This window comes from Mustela lutreola, chromosome 1 (assembly GCF_030435805.1).
Source record: "Mustela lutreola isolate mMusLut2 chromosome 1, mMusLut2.pri, whole genome shotgun sequence".
NCBI lineage: Eukaryota > Metazoa > Chordata > Mammalia > Carnivora > Mustelidae > Mustela > Mustela lutreola.
The window spans coordinates 246,268,198-246,295,452 of NC_081290.1; the positions used below are offsets into that span (position 1 = coordinate 246,268,198).

Sequence of the window (27,255 nt, forward strand, 5' to 3'; positions counted from 1 at the left end):
AATTCTAATAGAAGAAATCTACAAATTGACTAATGAAACAGAGATGTCAGGCATGTGCCTTCTAACCTCTTTCATCTAGCCTACAAATATTTTCTGACTACCTGCTCCATGTCAAGTACTATCCTGACTGCCAAATATGCAGGGCCATATAAATAAGAAAGTACCATTTAATAGTTAATAGGATAGCAAGAAATATGCATGGACCAGAAGTCACTGCAAGGTGATAAGATTAGTGACCAGGTGCTAAAGAGCTATAAAAAGTATTGTGGAAGCCCAAAGGAAGGAGTAAATAATTCATGCTGGAGAGATCAGAGGCATCACAGAAGATGTCCCATTTACCTGGGTCTTGAAGAAGTAAAAGTTCATCTGCTGGAAATGTCTAGTGGCCATTCCAGGATATGTAAAGGCAAGAAGATATAACAGAGTATGGTCACATTCAAAGACTTCAAAATGGTTGAAATAGGAATGCATGGTGGAAAGGAACAGAAAAAAAGTCCAGTAAGACAGGCTGACGACAGACTGGAAATGATTTCAAATGCAAATCAAAGTAGTTTGGATTTTTATCGTCAGGGAAATAGTAAATTATTGAAGGAATTTAACCACAGGAGTAACATGATCTGAATTTCCCTAAGAAAAAATCTTTAGTGGCCTTAAGAAGGATGAGTCTTTCAGAAGGTTGTATATATGTTTATGCTCCTGTCCTTCGTATTTATGTGTATTTAACTGCCCTTTTCTTATCTTGTCCTTGGTGCTCTGCTGGACATGTGGTGCTGACTGGTGCTGACCAGCTCCTTTCTACCTCCACATTCTTTCAAGTCTGTTTTCAGTCTCAGACTGCCACTGATAAATGCTGTTGAAAGAAGGTAAATGAAGAGAGAGGGGGAAGAAAAGAAGAAAGAATATGAATAATCACAAAAGAAATATCTAGAAGGAAGGAGAGAGATGCTGTACAAATAAAAGTAACAATGGCTAATGTGTATTGAGTACACACTATGTGCCATGTTCATTACTGATGCTCCACAGGACCTCATTAAATCCCAACTCCTCAGTGAAGCTACTGATTCATTCCTGTTTTCAGATGAGCTAAATGAAGCTTAGAGTAACTTGTTTATAATGCTAGTAAATGCTAGAGAAGACTTGAACCTACCCTGACTTTAAATCCCATGCTTTCAATTTTTACATTCTATTTCCCATGATATAACTCACTGAATACGAATTATGTGCCAAGAACCATGCTAGCTGTTTTACATGAGTTAGTTTAAGACTCACAATAACCTATAAAAGTAAATAACATTGTCCCCATTTTACAGTAGAGAAAACTGAGGCTCTGGGAAATTAAGTAACTTACCTAAGGTCATAAAATCAGTAAAAGGGGGCACTTGGGTGGCTCAGTCATTAAGCATCTGCTTTCAGCTCAGGTCATGATCCCAGGGGTATTAGGATCGAGCCCCACATCAAGCCCCGCATTGAGCCCCACATCGACCCCTGCATCAAGCCCCACAACAAGCTCCCTGCTTGGCAGGAAGCCCACTTCTCCCTCTGACCCTCCCAGCCTAATGCTCTCTCTTTCTCAAATAAATAAATAAAATCTTTAAAAAAAAAAAAAAAAAACAGAGCAGGACCAGAGCTTAAACTCTCACCTGTCTGACTGTACCTCTCCTATAACATTATGATGTGCACATTATATTCCCATTCTTTTCCCTACTCCTTCCCTGTCACAACACCCTTCCCTATCTCTCCATTTCCAGAATCCACCTTCAAGGCTCAGCTAATACCTTATCACCTCCAGAAGACTTTCAGGAGCATAACAGTCCACTGTTGCTTTCCTATTGCAATGATCTGCATAGCATTCATTTACCTGGGTCAAAACAAATTTGTATTTGTCAGTTCCCTGTTCTGCTTATGTTCTAGTCCCCAGTCATCAATCCATGTAAGTGCCCTGTAGCAGGTTCCTCAGGCAGTTTGTACCATCCAAATATACCTTACATTACTCTCAACTAAGCCTCTAGAGGAGGACAAGAATCATATCATACAATTTGTACTCTCCAAAATAATTGGCAGAATCCTAAGAACATACTAGGGCTTCATAATGTATTGATTGCCTCCAGCATACTTTAATAATAGGAAGTTTTCAGTAATAACAATAACAGCTAACACTACACACACACACACACACACACACACACACACACGGAGAGAGAGATTCTCATAACAACCAGTGCCGTAGTACCATTGTTATACCCATTTTACAGAGGAAACTGAAAAACAAAAGTTAAACGCCTTGTCCAAGGCCACATAGCTAATAAGTGGCAGTCAGGATCCAAACCCAATCAGTTTCATTCCAGAGTCAGAATTTCCTTGATTACTTTACTTTACTACCTGTATTGGATAGATGTTCTAAGATTAAAGAACTCTTACACCTTAAAAAACTAAAAACTCACACACTATTTCTGCTGTAAACACTGTTTTGGAGGAGCTGTGGAAAGAAGAGTCTGTCTGCATTTAGTAGAAAACCTGAGCAGCAGATACAAGCTACTGGGAAAACAAGAAGAAAAGAAAATTGAGAGGTATTTTTCTTTAAAAAAAAAAAATAGGTTGTGTCATTTTTGCACAAAGTTTCTGTGATTTATAAAGCATCTGTACCGACTTCCTCTCATTAATACACCAAATTATATAGCATATCTCCAGAGTGAGCAACCATTGTTAGCAAAAATCCTGCAACTCTATACCAGCATCATGTAATCTTGATCCAGTGAAATGCAACCACCTCTGGACTGACACACAACAGCTGTTTAGAGTGTCAGGAAAATGGTCTGGTGAAGATCCCAAGGAAAAATTGGAAAAGAGAATGTTGATTTCCAAATCTTTTGAACTTGATTAAGCTGTTGGCAAAAGTCAGGGAGAAAAATACAAGACATATTTCTACTTTAAAAAGGTAACGAGAAATTCTTGATAATTTAGAGATGATGGAAAGTCAAACCAAGTGACGTGTGTATATGATTTATAATTTATAATTTGTGAAACCTTTCCTGTGCAATATTTCTTTTAATTCATGTAATAACTTGGTACAGTCAGTGGTATTGTCATCTCTACAAAATTTGCTTACAGAAATTGGGCTCAGAGAAGATAACTTTTCACAGTTATTTAGCTAAGAAGTGGCGAAGCCAGGACTAAAATCCAGGTCCTCCAAAACAAAGCTCCTTTCTTTGTATCATTTGGTTTTCTCTTAAGGAAAATGGAAAGAGCCTCACTCATATCAGAGAGAAAAATAGTACCAGTGCTTTCAAAACAGACAATGACTGGGCACCTGGGTGGCTCAGTCAGTTAAGCAACTGTCTTCAGCTCAGGTCATGATCCTGGAGTCCTGGGATGGAGTCCTGCATCAGGCTCCCAGCTCTGCTGGGAGTCTGCTTCTCCCTCGGCTACCCTCTCATGCTCTCTTACTTGCTCTTTCAAATAAATAAATAAAATCTTAAAAAAAAAAAAAAACAACAGACAATGACTGAAGCATAAGATGACAGGTCTCACCTCTCTTTGTTCTTTTAAGCAATTGTCACATGTCCCCATTTGAACATAAAATAAGAAGTAATGGGCAAAAGCCCTCTGGTAGCTTTCTTTCTCCATGTGCCCTGACTTCATTCCTCCCTCCTTGGCTCTTGACAGTGTAATATACATGAATTCTCTATAATATAGTACCACCACAGTGGTGTCACAGACACAGGAAAAGCAAGCCCCATGACTCTCTTCAGGGAAACACCAAAGGAAAACCAAAGAAACTCAAGAACCCTGAAAATAAACAAGTTTCCCATATAGCACAGCAAAGTTCTCCAGAAGAAATGAAACGATAAAATGATTATGTAGAAGCATTGTGTGATGTGTTGTATGCATGTGGGGAGTATAGGGAAGCTAATGGAAGAAAATTAAAAAGCAGGCAAGTCTATCTAGAGTAGGTAAGGGCTGCAGAACTCTATGCCCCAAAGTAAAGGAAACAGAGATCAATGTGCAAATCTACCCTTATCTCAGAACTAACACATAAAACTCTTTCAACATTCATATGCAAGGAATGGGAAGTCAGACATTTTACTGCAGAGGTAGCCACAGTGATAATACCCACAGAGGATATTCCTGTGGACATCTCTAGTCGTAGAGACATCCATAGGTCTTATCACATTGCCAGTCTAACATGTAAACACGTGGTTCTAGATAAGGAAGGCACCACTTAACCCAAGTATTATTTTTCTCACCATTCTTCTTTTATTAATTCATTCAGAATATATGTTACAGGCCTGGCACTGTTCTAGATTCTGGGGGTAAAGAAGTGAATAAAATAAAATCCCTGCCCTCATAAGCTAACATTTTAAGTCCAAACTAAAATACCTGCAAGATTGCTTCTACCTCTGATACTCTATGGCTCCACTACTACAGAAAAGGCTTAAACTGTAGACGTCCCAGGCTAAGGGACACTTTTAGCACCTACAGGGACCATGTTACAGCCTAGGCATCCAGCATGCTTCATCCTCAGTAAAGGTTTTTAAGTGAATGGGGTCATTGACCACATCACTGATGGGGAAACAGAGATTCAAGATGGTTAAATAAATCACCTATGATTTTACAGATAGTAAGTGGCAGAGCTAAGAATTGCACTTCCACTTAATACTATCCTAGGCCCACCTAATAATTCTGATGGCACCAATTCAGACTTTACTTTGAAGGACTATTCAGTTATTAAAAGTCAGCTTCCCAGCAGTCAGTCTCCGCCTCTTCGCTTACTTCTACATTCATTCCTTGATAGTACGAAGGAATTGTTACATGTTTGTTTAATTTCCACCAATACTCAGAAACTACACCTAACATATGCTACTGGCACATTACATTACCCAAGCAATTAACTATAAGGAAATTTTATTTTCAAACCTAACTTTTCCCCCTCCCTAAATTCTCCCTACTTCAGTTGGGCTAGAGAATTTTTAACAGCTTCTGGACCAAGACCCTGGCCTAAGAGACTCCAGGAGGAATTAGCTAAACTCAGTACACACCAACAATAACCCTATCCCAATATTATTTCCCTGGTAAAAAGCTTCAGGACTTGCCAGGTAGGTTTTTCTAAAACTTAACTGGGTAACCCAAAGACGTGTATTTTCAGGGAAAGGAGAACCTTCTACCTGCTAGCCCAGCTCAAGGGTAATTTTTCTCAATGCTCCAACAAAGCTGACCTACTCTGTAGTCAGTCCTCCCTTAGGAAACCCAGAGACTGCGCAGGAGCACTAAATTGCAAGTAACAAGACTTGAGCTCCTGTTCTAGTTCTACCACTAATAAATTATTTTACATTAGGCAAAATCACTTATCCTCTCTGGGGTTACTCTACTCATCTGTAAAATAGGGATAATAATACTCACCCCAACTGCCTCACAAGGTAGTCAGGAAGAACACATGAAATAATGATCATAATATCAATTTGAAAAGTACCACACACATGTAAGGTAGCGCCCCACAAATGTAAGCTAGCACAATTAATTATTAGTATTATTACTCAGAATTACTGTGTATTTCAGAGGCTAGAAAACCATTTGTGAATTCACTTAGAAAGAGGCAGAGCAATGTGACATGGCAAGAGGAACAAAACTTCGGAGTCAGCCCAGGGTATAAACCCAGATTTGATGATCTTGGCAAGTTGTTTAAACGCTTAAACTTAGTTTCCTCATCTGAAAATGGGTATAGTACCCCTATAAAACTTCTACAAAGAATAACTAACAAATATTCACATAAAAGAGCTGAAAGTATCTTGCTCATATGGTATAAAATGGTATCGTTATTATAAATTTCCTCTTCTAGAAAGCTTAGAACTTTAAAGTTTTATCTAGCATTCATACCATGTGAACAGCCAAAACATCTGTAATATCAAGGACTTGAAGCTGATTTTAAAGGAAAAAATCAACACCCCCCCCCCCGCCCCCCGGACCACCACCAACAGCATCCCTGATCAACATACTAAAGCAAAAAATCTAGATGGTAATTAACCCAGCATATTAGCAACTGGGCCAGAGTTTAGGAGCCAGTTCTATCAATGGGTATTTTCTCAGTCACTCAGACAAACTGTTGTGCTTATTTCAAATCCACTGCACTGAGGCTCTCTTTGTGATTGTGGATTGTTGGATTATTGCCTACATTTCTGTCTTCTACGAAAACACCAAATGTATAGAAATTTCAGCCACCAGATTCCACGTTCATCTTGACAATATATTATGCTGTTTGGTGTCATGCTGACATCCTATTCATGATGTTCATGACTTTGTATCCTTTATTTTGTTCTTGTGGTTTCAGTAAAAAGAAAAGCAAAAAGCCCTTAGACTAATGAATTCAAATTCTTTTCAAACACAGTGCTGCTTCTCTTCCATGAGATCAGGAAAAGGATATATTTCTGGTTGCAGACATATGTGGTACAGACATGAGATCACAGCTTTAAGCTTAAGAGAAGAACATAACAATCTACTCACTGTTTACACTTTAGCCCAAAGGGCAGCTGGAAATTACAACCAACCATATGCAGTGCCGAACAAGTGGTCATGACTTTATTAATAAAGCCAAGCATTAACAAATAAGATTCTGGAAATGGTACAGTGAGAGGCAGGAGTGTCTTACCATAGGCCCCTCTAAGTACTAGGCAGAGGGCCCAGGCTATTGTTGAAAATGTCCTTTGGGATTAGACTGCTCTCTCTGCCAGGATTTCATTTGCCATCTTTCATATTTCCCAGTTCTCCCATACAGTGTTTAATCAGCTGCTAGGGACTGGTTAGAAAGGACTCCTATTCTTCTTGCATCCTGACATCCTGAAAAGGGAGTGAATTATAGAATTATCTACATACAATTAGATCAAATCACACATACAGAATGCTTTTTATACTATAAAGAACTATTTCAAGTAGAAAAAGAGACACAAACGGTATCTCATTTAATCCTTTCAAGTCTATGACAGGTGTAGTAACATTAGCCCCAATTTATTGATGAGAAACTGATTCTGAGAAAGGCTTAAGAAAGTGCAAATAAATGGCAGAACAAAGATTTATACCCAGGTCCAAATCCCACATATTCACTATCCAAAAGCTGTCACAGAGAACAAATTAATTGATAACCCATGGCCTATCATAATTTTATTTCTACCCTGAGATGGATACAAATTTACTAGGCAAATTTAGTCTCAGACTTTAACAATGAAGCATTTCTTATGCCCATCAGTGTCACAATTTACAAACTTTTTCCTGGTTCTTCCATCTCTTTTCCATACCTAATAGATAATGTCAGGTACCAAATTTCTAACCCAAATACAAAGTCACAGGGCAAGTGTCAGGGCATAAAACCATTAAAACATCTTCAAGTTTTCATCAAAGTGTGTTGGTCCCACTGGGTCAGCAAAAATTAACAATAATAACTCCTATGAACATGACTGATGATATAGATGGTGCAGAAATCAGAAGTTTGAGGCAATAACTAGTTCATCCAAGTAAAGTTTATTCATTCAAGTGTCATAAGAAACGAAGGGAAATCTGAATCTGCAGTTTACCTCCTCACACTAGATTCAAGGTAGGTTGCTTGGATTTTGCTGAAACATATTTTGCTCCTATGTGTGTTCTGATTTTTGGTTTTGCTTTCTTTCTGAAACAGAAGTAAATTCTTATTTGAAGTACTTTATCTTTTTTACTGAAATTATCACCATCAGGCTAATCATACCTTCAGTTTTTCACTGGGCCCAGCATGAGAACTATATTCAGGAAAACAAGAGCAGAGGAAAGAGCAATGTCCTAGATGTACTCTCCCCTTACACCACGCCAGATTCGTAATAGGTTAAGAGATAGCGTACTCTCTATTGAGATCCCCGATGAGGCCACTGGGCGCCCAAGCCGTTCACACAGTTATTACACAGAATCTGACCATATTTTCTCCCTTGGGGCCTTTAAGAAAAGAACTGGCTCCCAAACCACAAACAGTGATACGTAACTGCAGCACAAGGCAAGAGGAAGAGAGAGAGAATGGCCTAGTGACAAATCACCTTGAAATATACAGCTTTCAATCTCACCCTCCACTTAGACACATTACCAAATGAAAATGAGAGATTAACAAGGAGCTTATAACCACAAAAGTGTAAATGGAAAAGTCATAGTGGCCAACATTTCCAATGGACTAAACAATATTAGTGAAGAGAGAAACTGCTAGTACTTCAAGATTTTATATATAATATATATACATAAAATACATAAAATATATATATAATTATATGTATACATATATATATATGCTCACACACACACACACAAATATAACGCCTATGTACCTATAAAAGTAACTTTTATAGGTACCTATAGTAACCTATAAAAGTAACTTTCCTAGAAAGTACTAAAGCAAGTACAGTCTTCTTTGTCTATTGGCTACAAAATAATCCTTAATTAATTAGCACTTTTATTGTGTTTCACAAATTATAGCTGGCAAAAAGCAAAAAGAGTACTGAACACTAGACAATCACTAAAAACTATAAATCTTATTTTCCCCAATATCCAAATTCATAAAAAGCTTGGGTAAAAAATGAACAGATGTCTTTTCAACAAATGGTGCTAAGAAAATTGGATTATCTACAAAACATTGGAGTTGAACCCTTACCTTACCCTATACATAAAAAATTAACTCAAAATGGATCAAAGACCTAAACGTAAAAGCTAAAACTATAAAATCCTTAGAAGACAGGGGAAATCTTATGACATTGGATTTGCAATGATTTCTTGGAGTAATGTAAAAGCAAGGCAACAAGAGAAAAACAGATAAGTTGGACTTTATCAAATTAAAAAAAAACTTACGTGCATTAAAGGACACTATCGGGTCAGTGAAAAAACAAACCATAGAACGGGAGGAAAAAATATCACATAATGGGAGAAAAATTTTTCTGATGAGAGATTAATATCAAGAATATAGAGAGAACTGCTACCACTCAACAAACAATTCAATTCAAAAATGGGCAAAGGATTTAAACAGACACTTCTCTCAAGATCCACACGTGGTCAATAAATGTATGGAATTATGTTCAATATCATCCACCACTAGGCAAATGAAAATCAAAACCACAATGACACACACTACCACACCCATTAGCATGGCTATTATAAAAAATGGAAAACAACATTCTCTTCACCTACTGCTAACTCCCTTACCTTCTTCATCAGGTCTTTGTTCAAATGTCACATTCCCAATGCATCCTACTCTGGTCATCCTATTTAAAATTGCCTCCTTGCACTATCAATTCACCTTATCCTACTCCATATTTTTTCTTTTTCTATAGCACTTACAAACTTCAACACCAAACAGTCCATTTATCATCACCAAATAACTAAAAAGTACTATGGCATACAGTGGAAACTGCTCCGCTTAATGTTTCAATGGAGTGAGATGTTAAAATTTTATTCATATCAACATTCACAGTACTGTGGCAATTATTTACTTATTGTCTCTTGACTCTCCCATAACCCTTCAATTCTCTGCTCTGTGATTCTGGGGCACTATATTTCCCAGGCTCTCTTGCCAGCTGGCTTTCCTATTTGATTCTGCCAATAAGAGGGACTAGTGGGAAATTAGAAGGTAGAATGAGGAGAAAAGAGATTTCCTTTTCCTAGCTCCTGTCAGCATCCCTCCAACAGCAAAATGCACTTATGGCTGCACCATTTTATATTCCCACCAGCAATGGCTTCTTCTAGCCCTCCCAATGCCAGCTGCCTCAGAGATACCAGCTGGCCACATGCTCTCCATGATTAGAGCATAAGCCATGCCATGTCTCCCTCCACAGTCTGAGTACAAGTCTCACAGCACACCCTCTCCCAGCAGGTCAAAGCCCCAGTTGCAAGCTTTTCTAAGTTCCTACGTTCAAGGAACCCAATTCCCTCCATTTTGTTCCACTAGCTCTATGGCTGGGAACTATTCCCTGCAGTTATTAATCTTGGTTACCTCATCTTCTTCTCTCTCTCTCTCTCTTTTTTTTTTTTCCTTTTCAGCCTTCCAATTCCTGTGTAACAAATTCCCCTCAATTAAATTCCATTTATTTGAGTTGTTTTTCATGGTTTTGCTCTCCTGACTAGATGTGACTATACTTAGTACAGTATAACACTTTAGGCCAACCACAAGATTGACAACAGAATAAATTTATTTTCATCATTCAGAATTAAACATAATACAAATTTTTTTCCATACAATCTTTTTTTTTTTTTTTTTTTTTTTTTTTTTTTTTTTTTTTTTAAGTGTGAGATTATCTTTATTAGTATATAGACCTTAGGTTGGGCCACTAGCTCATGAGTTTTCAGTCTTTTTAAAAATTTTTATTACGGCATGATTAACATACAGTATTATATTAGTTTCAGGTATATAATACAGTGAGTGAGTTAACAATTCCATACATCCCCCAGTCCATCTTAACCAAAGAATGTGAAAAACGGTGTTTCAAATAGAACAAATAACAGACTGAGATCTATATACAATGCTCATATTAAAGAAATGAAATCTTGCCATTTGCGACAACATGGATGGAACTAGAGTGTATCATGCTTAGCGAAATAAGTCAAGCAGAGAAAGACAACTATCATATGATCTCCCTGATATGAGGAAGTGGTGATGCAACATGGGGGCTTAAGTGGGTACGAGAAGAATAAATTGCAGAGTGGTAAATTTTTATCTCACTCCTCTTTCCTGCCTATTCTACATCTTTATTTGAATACATAGCATGTATCTCAAATTTTAATACGTCCAAACCTGAGCTCCTGATATTTCCTCAAATCTGTTCCTTCCAAAGACTTTCTCATCTGACTTAATGGTAACTTTATCTTTATAGCTTCTCAGGGCAGAATCCTGGAGTCATCTTTGATTCCTTTCTTTCTTTCATTCTCCAAATATAATATGTTAGAAAATCCTGTTAGTTCTCATTCAAAATACATTCAGATTACAACTGCTTCTGATAACCTCCACTGCTACTCCAAGCCACCAATAACTCTAGTTTAGATTATTATAAAAACCTTGTTTTTTTATGTTATGTTAGTCACCATACAGTACAACATTAATTTTTGATGTAGTGTTCCATGATTCATTGTTTGCATATAACACTGAGTGCTCCATGCAATCCATCCCCTCCTTAATACCCATCACCGAGCTAACCCATCCCCTTCGCTCCTCCCCTCTAAAACCCTCAGTTTGTTTCCCGGTTTCTCATGGTTCGTCTCCCCCTCTGATTCCCCCCCTTTCATTTTTCCCTTCCTTCTCCTAATGTCCTCCATGCTATTATCTTATGTTCCACAAATAAGTGAAACCATATGATAATTGATTTTCTCTACTTGACTTATTTCACTTAGCATAATCTCCTCCAGTTTTTAAGTGATCACTCTGCTGCCACTCCTATGCACCTCTACAGTCTATTCCCAGCAACAACCAAAGTGTTCCTTTTAAAACTTAAGTCAGATCATATTACGCCTCTGCTCAAAATGTTCCAGTCGTTCTTCAACTCACACAGAGTAAAAGCCTAAATCCTCACGTGATCTATGAGTTCCTATGGTTCCTGTTACCTCTCTGATTTCATCTCCCTACTATCTCCTATTCACGTGTCTCCAGCCACTCTGGTCTCATCTCTGTTCCTTGAACATCCTGACCATTTCCACCTCAGAGCCTTTTGCATTGGCCTCTTCCTCTGCCTAGACCACTCTTCTCCATGTATCTGCATAGTTCCTCTGCTGTTATCGCAAGTGTTCGAGCAATATTTTCTCCCCAAAGACACTTTCCCTGACCATCCTATTTAAGACTGCACACATCTCCAACATCTCCCTATTCTCTTTGTTTTATTTTTTTCCATAGCATTTATCCTCTGACTTACTATATAATGATTTACTTTTTTAATATGGTCTTTCTCCCTCCACTAGAATGTAAGCTCCTTGAATTTCTGTTTTGGCAGGAATTTCTGTTTTGTTAATTGATGTATCTTCAATATCCACATGGTGCCTGGTGTACAGTAAGTGCTCAATAAACATTTGTTGAATGAAACTCCAAAGCACCAAAAAATGAGCAAATATAAATATGCATAGAAATACAGTGTAACATACACATGCATATGTATATGTGACCTGGATTACATTTTGAAGAAAAAACTATATTACGAACTCCAATACTGTAGTGAGTACTATACCAAGATGATTTATTCTATTCTATCAAAATCTCAAACGAATTTATAATCCTACCACATAATTTACGGAGGCTCCCTAGCACAGTGTTTAACAGTCATTTTGCCTGCCATTATTGCTTCAACATCTAGTAGCTCTATGATCCTGGGCAAGTTATTTGACACCTTTTGACACCTCTGTGCCTTATTTTCATAAAATAGTAACAGTAAAAATAGGAAAACCTAGCTCATAGACATTAGGTAAAGGATTAAATTATGTAATATATTTGAAGAATTTTAGCACAGTATGTGGTTCATAGATAATACTCAGTATATGTTAGCTACCATTATATAAGGCATCAAATATTTGTTGAAACAGAAGTAAATACTTTAAAATTCAACATTTTTTTACTGCCTGACTTGTTTATATTACAAGCTCATTCAAAACAAGAATCATATTTTAGGCTTCTTTTATATCTAACATACTACTGAAATATATTAATTCAATAATTGATTTATGGGTTTGTTATATACACACACATACATATATAATTAAGCCTTCTAAAAATATAGGTTACAAAAGCCAACTTAGTCAAAATGATCAAGATAAATAAGACAGGAAAAGAAAAGCAAGTTCATTAATTCTGATTCTTCATCCTATCACATCTTATCATACAAAGCATGGGCTACCAACGTGTGCTGGAGACTTTTTATTAAGTATACCATAGGCTTTTTTTTTTTTCATGTACAATAGATATGCATAGATTTTCTAGCAGAAAAGAAATGACCATATGATGGATGCTAATCCATCAGAATTTCACAATATAAGTAAGTCAAATCATTATGTTTTTCACCTTACCTTATACAGTGCTGTATGTAAATTATATGTCAATAAAATTGGGAGAAAAAAGAAATAATGGTAAATTAATAGCATAGAAAAAAAGGCAGAAATAAAGGGAAAATTAGAGACAGATGGCAGGCTTTAAATGGAAGAGCCAACCAATCAAGGCTGTGGGAGTCATAAGAAAGAACAGAGGGCTAACAAAGACTTAGATTGAAAGCTAAGAGTGGGACTTTGCTGGAAAGGCTACTTCTTCAAAAGATCACTCAAAGATAAGCCCAGTTAAGTGAGGACAATAATAACTTATTCCAAAATGAAGTGTGCTGTTAACCACTGCACAAGAAGCTGAAAGACTTTCACACAAGGAGAATCACAACAAAGTAAAACAACTTGTTTTAATTTAAAACAACTAAATTAAAACAAAGGCAAAGTAAGAGAAGAATAAAATCATCACTGACCATCTTTGAAATGTTAACAGACAACACTAGTAGAGATTAGTAACTTTGACATCATAGGCTGGACTCGTGGCTGGAATAACTGGAATGGAAAAATCCTTAATAAAAAAAATTATAATAAATTTCAGATATATAAATATGTTTTCATTTACTACAAACTCCTACCCATCACCTTGATGACATTTCATTATTTTTTTTTCTGGTGCTATAAAAACCCACATTAGATAGTGTGAGCAATGCTCAGAATTTGCGGTGGTCATATGACACAATCACTTTTTAACTCTTTACAGATGTACTCTTTTTTGTACACTTTTTAACTCTTTACAAATGTAGTGCCAGCGTGTGTAGATTTATTTAGCAAGAACAATGACAGAGGAAAATGCCATTGTGCAGAGTATTATTCACAGTAGTGTGTTAGTACATGAAAATGCACCTCTATGAGCACCAGTGCACAAAAAGAAAAATAATTTCATCATCAGACTGTAGTTATGACATGAACTATTTGAACATTATGTTCCTAACATGTTTTCATCATTCAAAAGTAGAATAACAACCACACAGGACAACTCACAGTGGGCAATTTTGGATTTCTACAAAGTGTAAAAAAGAATAAATTCTAGACCCATGTGAGTAATCAATCCAAGCTTAATGGGCTCTCCAATTTCTGTACCACTCTTCAAACTCTCCTCCTTTAATTCACTCCTTTCATACTATGTTCTTTTCTTTTGGGTCCAACTTCCTTCTTTGGGTTACTCTTTCACTACCAAATAAACTTAGCCTCTGATTCCATTAGTTCTTGCTATCTACATAAGCCCCTACTGCTCTGGAAATAGTGGATCTTGCAAGTAAATGATGTGGCATCACTACTGAGAATTTAACTGGTTTCTATAATTCCAGAGTTACAACTATAAGCAGGCATTACCCAATTTTTATTGCAGTAGTTTATGGTTTTATGGTTTATATATGCTTAAGTCTGTAATCGTCAAAAATGAAAGCAAATAACAAAGAAATTGAAATATATGATATGTATATATTACATATACATATAATATCTCATATATTATATATCATATATCCTGGGCATTATTAAATAACCATGAAAAAAGAAAGCAGAGAGAGAGGGAAAAAATTTATTTATCTTTGTAATACAGCTTCTAAGCCCTTGATATATTTAATAAAGCAGAAGATGGGAAATAAGTCTTTTAAAGTACTGTATAGGAAAAAATGGTATTATCTCACAATATTACACTGTACCATGACTACCTAAATCACAAAGCCAAATATTTCTTTCTCTGAGCCTCCTATACACCTGCTATGGTCTGAATGTTTGTGTCTCCCCTAAAATTCATACACTGAAATCCTAATCCCCAAAGGTGAAGATATTAGTAGGTGGGGCCATTGGGAAGTGATTAGGTCATGAGAATAGAGCCTTCATGCATGTGATTAGTGGTCTTAGGAAAGAGGTCCCTAGTCCCTTATGTCATACAAGAAGTCTGTGACCCAGAAGAGAGCCCTCATCCAACCATGCTGGCACACATCAGACTTCTATCCCCCAGAACTGTAAGAAATGAATTTTTATTCTTTATTTTATAAGCTACCCAGTCTCTGGCATTTTGTTATAACAGTCCAACTGGACTGAGACAATGCCTTTTTATCATTCAGAACATCTAAGACTGTATATGCACACATCTTGGAACTGCCTCTTTTAAAACATGGGAAGTCCTATAAAAAGTCTACCCCCCCCAAAAAAAAAATCAGAAAAGCAAAAGTTATTCAGAATATTTCCAATGTCAGGAACTCAATTTTTATTTTTTTAGTTTTTCTGTTTTCTTTTCTTTTCTTTAGTTCATTAGAATCTACTCATTACAACATTTAGGTACTCTGAGGTATACTATCACTAATTCATAGGTTTGTAGCTTTTGTTTCTAACCCCTCTGCATTCTTAGTGGTCATTCATGTAGAATGATGGCAATGCATCGCTAGTTAAACCTAAAAATTAACTTTTTTGGCAATACGTATAACATTTCAAATATCACATGTGAATGTATTTTTAAAACAAAAAATAATAAGTTAATACTAATGTCTTTACCATTTTCTCCTACCTAGCACTTTAAAAGACATATTTCTCATGAAAAAACACGTGCCATAATATGATTCAAATATTTTAAATTAAAATTAAAAAACAAGTGATGAGGGGCTGGGATTTTGTTTTGGGGGTTTTGGTTTTGGTTTGGTTTTTGTAATGCAGGAAACAAAAACAAACTGATATGGCAAAAGAATTTTGTCTGTCACAAATTCATTCATTTTATGCCATACCCTCTATTCTTGGGCAATGTTTTATCCTCTATAAAATCCAAGAAATAGTAAAGATTGCTTTTGAAGACCAGACAAATACCTAAAAAAGAATGAGCAGATTCACTGTTATTTATTTCATGTTCATTCTCTCTCTTTGTCCCCTCTCCCTTCCCCCGCCCTGCTCTCATTCTCTATACTGTTCCCCCATTCTCTTGGTTTCTGTGATTATTGAAGCTTTCCTGCTTTGTATCATTGTTTTAGGAAAAGGGGACAACCATGGTCGAAAATTACAGGATGAAAGAATGACAGTACACACTATGTTTATTAGCAACTTTTAAGAATTGAACTTGAAAGCAAAAGGTCATCTAACCAAAAATTGACTACTACCAGTAGGTTTTACATGAGAAAATAGGTACGATTTCATCAACCTAAATTTTTTAAAAATGTCAAAAGCTCATTATTATTAACAAACACTTCTTAAACTTTTTCAGACTTAACTGGTCCACACCAACTATTTTTTTCAGCTTACTCAAGCACACAGAAGTTCTACACATTAGAAAACAGGGTAATGACATCTTCTACTCATCAAACCTAACCTCTCCTGCCAAGATTAGATACTTTGTATCACTGAACCAGAGTGTAACACCTGAAGGAAGATGAGGCCTAGAGAACTTAAAACAACTTGATCAAGTAAGTACCTACTTAATAATTAGAAGCCAAGAGAGTTGGGCCTGGAATCCAGTTCTCCAAACTCCATAGAACCAAAGATGATTTGACCCACTGAGCCACCCAGGTGCCCCAACCAAAGATGATTTGAGACTAGAATTCAGATCTCTAAACAATAAAGCAATGAATAGAATACAAGAAAGACAGAAGAAATGGTCTGGTCCTAAAGAATGCACTAAAAATCTCTAGTAGCAATCCCTGAACGATACATGATTAAAGTAATAGAGGAACTGCAGATCTAACGTAAACAGGATTTAAAAAAAAAAAAAATTCAGTTGCTCTCAATCATTTATGTATAGTTCTAGGATATATAATGTGATTTTTTTTTCCCTGCTGGATCTATACCTTCTGAATTAGATTAATTCAGGTCAATATTAAAATAAACTGGAATTCCAAATAACTGGCAAGGGGAGAGAGTAGAGATGAGAGTGGGAACAGAGAGAGAAAGGCAAGCTGGCTGTCAGGGGAGAGTCATCCCAGGATTAGAAAATTGTTGTACTTAATGCTCAAGACATAATCCATGCATGTCTGATAGAGAGGTCAGTATAATTATAAGTGGAATCTTTCACTCACTTTCTCTACATTCCTGTCTTTTAATGGCTAATACTTCATTTCAAAAGATGGGTACTGGAAATATGGGAAAACATGAGGAAAGAGGATTTTTAAATCACAGCACTCTTGCTAAAGGTAAAAGTTTCACATGATCTCTATCAGGTGAAAGAGAAGGGAAAAAAAAAGAGAGAGAGAGAGAAGAATTCTTCATAGCCATCATTGAAACCCATGACCACATTCTATAAGCCCAGCATAGAGCAACTCAAATCTCCCCAGGCAACTACTGAAAATGGGGAAAACCTACTGTACTATTGATGGAACATTTCAGACTCCAGACCTGACAGTTGTATTTCTTGAACGTTCACTAAACCTACACAGAAAGAAAAAGAAACAGAAATGGGAAGGACAGGGTGAAAGGGGGGGAGGCGGGGGTGTGGAATGTAATGTCTGAGGAGAGAGGAGATGAGAGATGGAGAGAGGTTAGGAAGAAGAAGGGGGGGTAAAAGAAGTATTAAGGGATACTGTTCTTCAGCAAACTAAAAGCTCTTAAAACAATCTACAAAAAAGCCCCTTTATACAAAAAAAGTCACGTTGTTAGTTACAGAGATACTGAAGATGTTGGCATTTGTTTTTTAAAAAATAGGATTTCGCTTTTTTAAAATACAGTAACAATAACTATACTATCATGATTGAGGCTTATTCTTTTTTTATAGTACATATACTACATCAAGAGGGATAAAGAGGAAGAATGAAAAAATCGATAAAAACTGAAGGAACCAAAATACTTAAAACCCTTTATTTATTAGCTTCTTTCCATCCAACTACTCAAAACTGTAATGTTAGTTTACTTTCTTGTTTAAATCTCAGTTCCCAGGTACATAAGCACAAATCAAAATAAATCTAAATTTTTTCCTACAAAAAAAATTACAACTTAACGCCAGTAGGTCATAGAAAAAGTGAAGTTGTTCATGCTAGGTATGAGTGAAAAGTTTGTCACTCTTAAAAGAGCTAAAATCAGATAGATACTAAGTAACCAGTCTTTGTTTTTATCAAGAGAGAGGAAGAAGTGATTTCACAGTAAGAAGAAGTAAAAATAAAGTACGATAGGGGAAAAAACCTTAAGGCATTGTCCTACAATAATATTTACTGTTTATTATTATTATTATTATTATTATTATTATTGTTTGTTATTATTATCTGTTTTCCTGCACGTGTGATTCTGCTCAAGCATGTGAATTACATCTACATTGGTTTTTTAAATATCCTATAGTGAAAGAGATATGTATTTACTCAAAATTCAGCAAATTTAATGTGACAAGCATTTAAAAAGTAAAATGTTTCTTCTACCATGAAATATAAACTCATTAGGTATTGTTATTGCACTTCAATGAGAAGACAAAGGAGAAACTGATCATGACAGGATGGTTTCAAACTGTTGAGGGAAGTATAAATTTGTGCATCCTTTCTGGAAGGCAACTTGGCAATATATCAAAATCATTAAAAATACTCTTTGAACTATATTTTAAATGTCTAGGAATTTATTCCACAGAAGCAACCATGGTAGCATTCCAAGATTTATATATTAAATATTTTCATTGAAGTATTGCTTATGATACAGAAAAAATTAAAACAACCTAAATTTCTAGCAGTTCGTTAGTATTAACACAACTGACATTTATTCAAGAATTTCCAAGGAGTGTCTGCTATGTGTTAAGTACAGTGGATTATTTAAATTAAAAATATATCCTTAAAGTAAAATACAATGCATCAGTTTAAAAAATAATATGAACTCAAGGTGTTTTATAAATTTATCATACTTCTATAAAAATCACAGAGCTTTTGGGGGGGGTTGGGAAAGAAATGATAAAACTATTCTAAAGTTCATCTGGAAAAATAAATGTTTGACAATACCCAAGATAATTTGAAAAAGAAGAGTAAATACACACACACACACACACATACATATGTGTGTGTGTGTATAAATCATTGATTGAAAAGTGTGCCAGATGAATGGCCGGATTGATCATTAGCAAGAGAAGTTGGAAATAGACCTAAATATCTCTTAAGGATTTAGCCTGTGATAACTGTAGTGTTTTAAAGATGGATTACATGACTAATATTGTTGGGACAATTGGTTCTTTATTTCTTAATTGCTATCACACGATAAAATAAACTCCAGATGGATTAAAAGACTAAAAGTATAAAAAATAAAATCATGATAATGTCATAGTAAAATATATGTGAATATTTACATAATATTGGGTGGGAAAGTTATTTCTAAAAATGACACCAAAGGAAGAAACTCAAAAAACTAAATTTGATGAGAAAATTGATTTTCTTTTTTTTTTTTAATTTTTTCTTATTTATTTGAGACAGAGAGATACAGAGAGAACATGAGCAAAGGGAGAGGGAGAGGGAGAAGTAGACTCCCCACTGAGCAGGAAGCCTGGCTCTGGGCTTGATCCCAGGAGCCCAGGACCTGGGGATCACAACCTGAGCTGAAAGTAGACGCTTAACCATCTGAGCCACCCAGGCACCCCAGAAAATTGATTTTCTTTTTTTTTTTTTTAAGATTTTATTTATTTTTTTTGACAGAGATCACAAGTAAGCAGAGAGGCAGGGGGAGGGGTGGAAGCAGCCTCCCCACGGAGCAGAGAGCCCAATGTGGGGCTCGATCCAGGGACCCTGAGATCATGACCCAAGCAGAAGGCAGAGGCTCAACCCACTGAGCCACCCAGGTGCCCCGAAAATTGATATTCTAAAAATTTTCATTGCTAAGCATGATACACTCTAGTTCCATCCATGTTGTCGCAAATGGCAAGATTTCATTTCTTTTGATGGCTGCATAGGAGAAGAATAAATGAAACAAGATAGGATTGGGAGGGAGACAAACCATAAGTGACTCTTAATCTCACAAAACAAACTGAGGGTTGCTGGGGGGAGGGGGTTTGGGAGAAGGGGGTGGGATTATGGATATTGGGGAGGGTATGTGCTTTGGTGAGTGCTGTGAAGTGTGTAAACCTGGTGATTCACAGACCTGTACCCCTGGGGATAAAAATATATGTTTATAAAAAATAAAAAATTAAAAAAAAATTAAATCTGCTGTGTTTATTCACAAAGGAAAAAAAATTTTTTTTCATTGCACCTGAGTGGCTCAGTCGGTTAAATGTCTGCCCTTGACCCCAGGTCAAGATCCCAAAGTCCTGGGATGGAGTCCCACTCTGGGCTCCCCGCTTCTCCCTCTGCCTGCTTCTCCCTCTGCTGTCAGCTCCCCCTGCTTGTGCTCTCTTTATCCTCTCTCTAACACAAATAAATTTAAAAATCTTTTCAAAAATTTTTAATTGAAGGCAAAATGACAAGATTAGAAAAACACTTACATCATATATAATAAAGAGTTAATATTTTAGCATATCAAGACCTCTCATAAATCAATAAAAATTAACTTCCCATTAGATAATTGTGCATTACTCTGTGCTGGACAGTTCTAAGTATTTTTTATGTACCTTCATTCATTTGATCCTTGCAACAACCCTATGACATATAGCAAACTTTTACAGATAAGGAAACAGGCACTGAATGATTAAGTAAACACCCAAGGTTACAGAGCTGATAAGTAGTGACAGTAGAGCCAAGATTCAAACTCTGTCACCAAGAGTCTGACTCCAAAATCTTTGCTACTTCTCAAAGGCTATGAGCAAGAAATTTAGAAAGAAAGAGAGGGAGGGAGGAAAGAAGGAAAGAGGGACGGAAGGAAGGGGAAGGGGAGAAAAAAAGAAATGCAAACGAACAAAAAACAAATGAAGAAATATTCCATTTTACTACTGCTCAAAGAAATACAAATTATACTAAAAATAAACTGCCATTTTCTATCTGTCATGATGGTAATGACTGAAAATGATGACAATAGTATGTGTAAGCATGAATGTGACAAAATGAGTACTTTCATATACTGCTGCTGGTTTGACTTTTCTGGAGGGCATTCTGGCAGTATGCTTTAAATACTTTTAAAAAGTGATTAACCAAAAATTCATTTCTAAGAATTTGAACTAAAGAAATCATCAGAGATGTGTGCCAAGATTGAGCTACAAAGGTTGGTTACTGCAACATTAAGAATAGTGGAAAACGTTAAGAATAGTGGAAAATTACAAACAACCTTAACTATAGATGATCAATTAAACTTTGAAATTCAACAAATAGAATAGTATTAAACCATTAAAAATGATGTAAAAGAATAGTGCTATCATGGGAAAATATAAATGATATGATATACTGTTAAATTAAAAAGCAGATTATAAAGTCTTTGTTACCATATGATTCCATTTTTGTTTTAAAGGGAGATATAGATATAAACATTAGAGAGAGAGAAGGAATGAAATTTTAATACTGGGTATAGATACAACTTGATATTATAACGAATATATCTGGACAGTGGAAATTAAGGTTTTTTTTCTTTTATTTTTGCATGTGCTTTCTAAATTTAATGGGTGTGATATCTGTTACTTTTATAGCAAATAATAAAGTTTATTTTACTTTTAATATTGTATTTATTTACTTGTCAGAGAGAGAGGACAACCAGAAGGAGCAGCAGGCAAAGCAGGTAGAGGGAGAAGCAGGCTCTCTGCCAAGCAGGGATCCCAATGTGGGAGTCAATCCCAGGACCCTGGGATCATGACCTGAGCCAAAGGCAGATGTGTAACTGACTGAGCCACCCAGGCGTCCCATAAAGTTTATTTTAAAAAGAAAAATGCAAGAGAATAATGACATGAGAAAAATTATCATGATACATTAACGTTTAAAGAATAGCTTACAAAATATCATGTGTAAAAAGACACCATTTTTCCTTTAAAAAAAGGGTGTACCTAAGATAAATTTCAAGGATATAATCAATTTAAGCATTTTAAGGTATCTCTAGATACCACTATGAAAGTTTTGTTTTTATCGTTTCCAAATTTTCTCCAATAATCAGGGTTTTTTAAGTCAGAAAAAGAGCAGTGGGAAAGACTTATTTTGCCCTTTTCTCCATTCTAAATAATTGTTTAACAAGCCTATAATTTCTGGAAAAGAAAAAAATACCATGCTGCCTTATTATCAAAACAGACACAAAAAGATAGGGTAGTTTTTTCTACTAAAAGCAAATCTCATAAATGTTTTAGTATATTCTTCCCAATCAGAAATTTTATTTAAGATTTTTAAACCGGGGCACCTGGGTGGCTCAATGGGTTAAAGCCTCTGCCTTCAGCTCAGGTCATGGTCCCAGGACCCTGGGATCGAGCTGTATCAGGCTCTCTGCTCCGCAGGGAGCCTGCATCCTCCTCTCTCTATGCCTGCCTCTCTGCCTACTTGTGATCTCTGTCTGCCAAATGAATAAATAAATATTTTTAAAAAAAATTTTTTAAACCTCATAAATATACTATATAAAGCTGTAAATGAGCCTACAAAGCAATCAGGCAAATCTCCTCAATATGTGTCCACCTATTGAGAAATAGGTAAAACAAGATAATTACAAATAGTTAAGCAGATGTTTAAAAAAAATATATGCTGACATATGTCATCAATAAGACAAGACCAAAAAAAAAAAAAAAATGCATAGAGATCAATTATTTGGCAGTGTGGCATTACCAAAAGTCCTAGTCCAGATTCCAAAATACCTGGATCTCTAAATATGTGATCTTAAGCAAAGCAATTAATCTTACTAAGTTTTAGATTCCTCAGCTTTAAACTTATAGTAAAAAAAAAAAAAAAAAAAAAAAAAGACGCTTTGGCTTTAAAATTACAGTAGAAACAGCTGGTACAAATGTAAAAAATTTTAATGTGACTAAGTTAATATAAACCCTGGATTACCTCCAAAATTAGCATCTACTTAATTAGAGATAAATGAAGAAGGTAATAACATGAGACAAAAAGAGAATTTTTTAAAAAAGAAAGAGGATGAAGAAAGAGAAAAGAACTGACATCCTTAGTAATGAAGAATTTCTTTAATAGGGAATCAACTCTCAAGACAACTTAGTACCTTTTTCCTATTCTCAGAAGGCCAGAAGAACTGGGGACCAAACTTCTGAATTTTTGGCTGTGAGCCTTTAGTCTAACTAATCACCCAGCAGCATTTCTCCACATGGAGAAGCTGATATAGCATCAACAAATTCTTTATCAAAATCAACACTTTGTAACATTGAGAAAATTAAAGTGTTGTAATCGATAAATGGCAGAGCCTATTCTGTTAAAACTTCATCCAAATTAGACACTGTGTTTAAAAGTATGTTTTTAAAAAGTTTCTCTTTACTCTGCTACAATTTTTTGTTACCTATGTGTTCTTCCCTCTCTTAGAAAGTTTGCTTCTTCTTGTAATTTTGCCTATGAGATTCATACACATTCCTCATTGAAGTATGCATAATATGGTTAGTTTCAGTTTTCCCTCTAAGGGACAAAACATGTTTGTTTGTTTGTTTGTTTGTTTGTTACAAAAGTCTCCAAATCTTTACACTAACTTCCACTGCCTTTCATTTCCCCTAAAATTTACCTTCTCTCCTCATCTCCTCTTCCAAACCAAATACACACACATACAAACACACACAGAGGCATACGCAGGCACAATGCCAGACTTTGAAAAATAAACATTTAGAAATAAAATCACCTGAGGATGAAAAAGTTGTAAGCTGTTAAAAACTTTTGCTAAGGTAACAAGAAAGAAAGAAAGAAAGAAAGAGAGAGAGAGAGAGAGAGAGAAAGGGAAAGAAACGCATTTGACATTCTAATCAAAGTCTAATTTTTGTCTAAGTCAGTTTTATAATCCAAAATAATAAATGAGCATTACAATAAGCTGATTCTCACAATTACTATAAAAGAGAACCAAAAGTCTTAAAAGCAAAAGTCTTTGCCTATTAAAATGTTATTTTTTACTTTACTTATTGCAGGCTTTATGGATATTTCGGGATATTTCTCTCCCAGCCATCATCAAACCATCCAATAAACACCTTTCTCAATCACACTCTCTTCGGCTCTTAAATAACAACACACTTGATACCTGTACACATAAAGAACAACCTACATGTTTAATCAAATACCTCAGCTTCAGAAGTTAGCGTCTCCCCTCTGTCCTTTGGTGGTCACAGTAACTTCATTGGAAGCCTCTATTACTGTCATTATTTCTAATTTGAAATCATCCTCTAACCCCACACACACCCTTCCACGAAGAAAACATAGCTTTTATCTTTGTCTTGCACATGCATACCATAGTGGGGGGGGGGGGTAAAGAGTAAATTGCCATTTGCAACTTTCTTTTGATAATGAAATAGCAAATAAGCAAGGAGTCCTCTCATTATTGGATACTAACACACATGAAACACTCAAGTCAGCAACTGAGCTGCAGTGTTACCCTATTTGCCTAATGTATCACATTTTCAAAGGCAGAGAATATCTTACAACTTGGAGGAAAATTATCTGAAGATAAAGAGATGCTGTATTTGATACCTCACATGAAGCCTATGTCCATTCTGAATAAAATACTGCAACTTTGGATGTTTCTGTGTTTAGGTCCAAGAAATGGATCTAAAATGAAGTTACAAAGTTCATTGGAAGGTCATTGTCAAGTTCAGGGAAGGTCTTAAGGAAAGAGAGAGGGAATGATACAAGACATTATTAGGTTATCTGTAAAGTGAAAAATAAACTATTTTGATAGGCAGAGACAAGATTCTTAGCAGTTTTTATAGAACTCTAAGATTTGGAAAATGGTTAAAAATTAAAATTAAAATAACAACAGCTAACACTTATAATGCAACAAGCATTAATCTAATTGCTTTACACATATTGACTTACTTAGTCCTCAAAATAAACAACCCAAATATGAGTATTATTATGTATTATTATCATTATCCCTATTTTACATCTGAGAAACTAGGCACAGGAAAAGCTAGTATGTGCAAGCTTGTACTAGTAATGGTGGAGCCAGGGTTTGAATCTAGGCAGATAAACTTTAAAACCAAGTTCTTAACCACCACTTCAACTACCATTAGAAGATCTAATTGAGGCTTTTTGCTCCTTGAAATTATCCCTTCCTATCATGTATACTTTTAAAAAAAACATTAAGATTAAAACCTGTTTCTCCAAGCCATAGAATAGCCAAGAATACAGCTATCAACAATAAATAGAATGGTATTTTGGCTAATGACTAAATTTCATAAACCAATACCTTTTGATATATGAAATTTAGCAAAGAATACACTCTTGATTCTATGAATTATGAAAAAGTCTTACTTAGCAATAATAAGAATTGTCCCTTCTTTGGTAGATATTTGTTAACTTCATTCTTTTAGAATTAATTTGTCTTGAATATTAAGTTGTTTAGACACTTTCCCCACACATAAATCACTACATTTCTTTTTTTTTTAAAGATTGTATTTATTTATTTGACAGAGAGAAATTACAAGTAGTCGGAGAGGCAGGCAGAGAGAGAGAGAGAGAGAGGAGGAAGCAGGCTCCCTGCTGAGCAGAGAGCCTGATGTGGGACTCGATCCCAGGACCCTGAGATCATGACCTGAACCGAAGGCAGCGGCTTAACCCACTGAGCCACCCAGGCGCCCTAAATCACTACATTTCTTGATAGATTCCATGTACAGTAACATCCCTATAATACATCAATGAGGAGAATTAGAAACAAAGCAAAGCTGAAAACAGGTGCAAGGTAATACACTACAGCTTATTTACTTTTCTCAAAGGAGAATTCCTGATCTCAGAATCTATTTACTCTTACTTCAGACGTAATTATACCACTTTTAATTATTTAAGGAGCATGTCTGGGTTCAAATCCTGATTCTACCACTTACTAGTAGTATGATCTTGGGAAGTTACTCAACTTCCCTGAGACTAGGTATTTTTATCAGTAAATTAATCCACCTCACTGGAATGTTGCAAGAATAAACTCAACTGACATATTATATGTAAAGTTCTTAGCACAGTGCCTGGCATATAGTAGGTATTCGATAAATGTTATATAAAAAAATTGAACTAATAACAATTCAAAGACGTGTTACATAGCATAATGTATGTGAAACCATCTGTACCAAGTGCTGTACAACAAAAAACAACTCTATAAAATGTTCATCTTTTTCTCTCTCTTCTTATCAGCCCATAACTGAATAGAAATAACAGTTTCTAGGATTATAGAATGAGAAGTTACTGGGGGCAAAAACACCAGTTACAGAAATGACAGCTTAGAGTCTAGAAACAAAGGCAAAGGCAGGAAACCCAAAATGCAGCTACAAGAACTCAAAGAAATACAGCAGTTAGGGGGGGTCATTCAATATAGAGCTAAGTAGTCTTAATAAACCCTCAACTCAAGGAGCAGCTCAGGAATCATATGTTCACAATGGTAACTCTGAGCCATCAAGATAAGCTGTTAAGAAATTCAATTTAAAAATTAGAAAGGTGCCTGGGTGGCTCAGTCAGTTAAGCCTCTGCCTTCAGCTCTGGTCATGATCCTGGGGTCCTGGGATCGAGCCCCACATCCGGCTCTGGCTCCCTGCTCAGTGGGGAGTCTGCTTCTCCCTCTTCTGCCCCTCCCCCTACTCATGCTCGCTCTCCCTCTCTCTCTTTCTCTCAAATAAATAAATAAAATCCTTTAAAAAAACAAAAAAGTAAAAATTATAACTTAAAACTAGATATGATAATACTACCTCAACTATATATTTGTTACACCAAAATTTTAACAGGAACTATAACCCTGGTAATGGTGAGTTTGAATATACTCTTTCAATACTTTCTAAACAATAAACTAGTTAGGAAATCAGAATGCACACGTAAATTGTAAAATTAGCTTTGGTTGCTTAAAGAGGTAGTCTTTAGAAATCTAAGAAATACATGAATGTGTAATAGAGGAATTAACTCATTCTATATTGAGCCCCTCAGCCTATGTTGATCCCATGACAATAACGGTGTTACAAAAATGTGACCGTTATGAAAAAATGATTACATGTTGCAGAATAAACTCACTAGAAAAGGAAAAATGCTAAAAGTAGATTCATTTTAGAACTACTATTTTAAATAGCAGTCAATATCAACATAGTGTTTATTAACAAGAACCACATATGATTACGTCTATCTTTGCTTGCAACAATTCTGACACGCCCTCATTTTTAGGGTTTAAAAAAGTACTTAAACAACCCTAGGAAAAGAACAAAATAAACTGATAAAATAGAAAAAATTCAAGAAGCATAGTCAAAAG

At 35.7% G+C, this 27,255-nt stretch overlaps 1 protein-coding gene across 20 annotated transcripts in view; it reads right to left on the bottom strand.

The window, feature by feature from the left end:
* The window catches only part of SOX6 (SRY-box transcription factor 6), a 621,788-nt gene that overhangs the window by 388,459 nt on the left and 206,074 nt on the right, over positions 1–27,255 (bottom strand). Inside the window, exon 1 of one of the 20 annotated variants that reach the window (XM_059137161.1) lies at positions 24,101–24,203. The exons of the other annotated variants lie outside the window; for them this stretch is intronic. The gene's annotated coding sequence lies outside the window, so the exon portion shown is untranslated. Of the gene's footprint in view, positions 1–24,100; positions 24,204–27,255 lie in introns of those variants that run through there. 20 annotated transcript variants of the gene reach the window in all.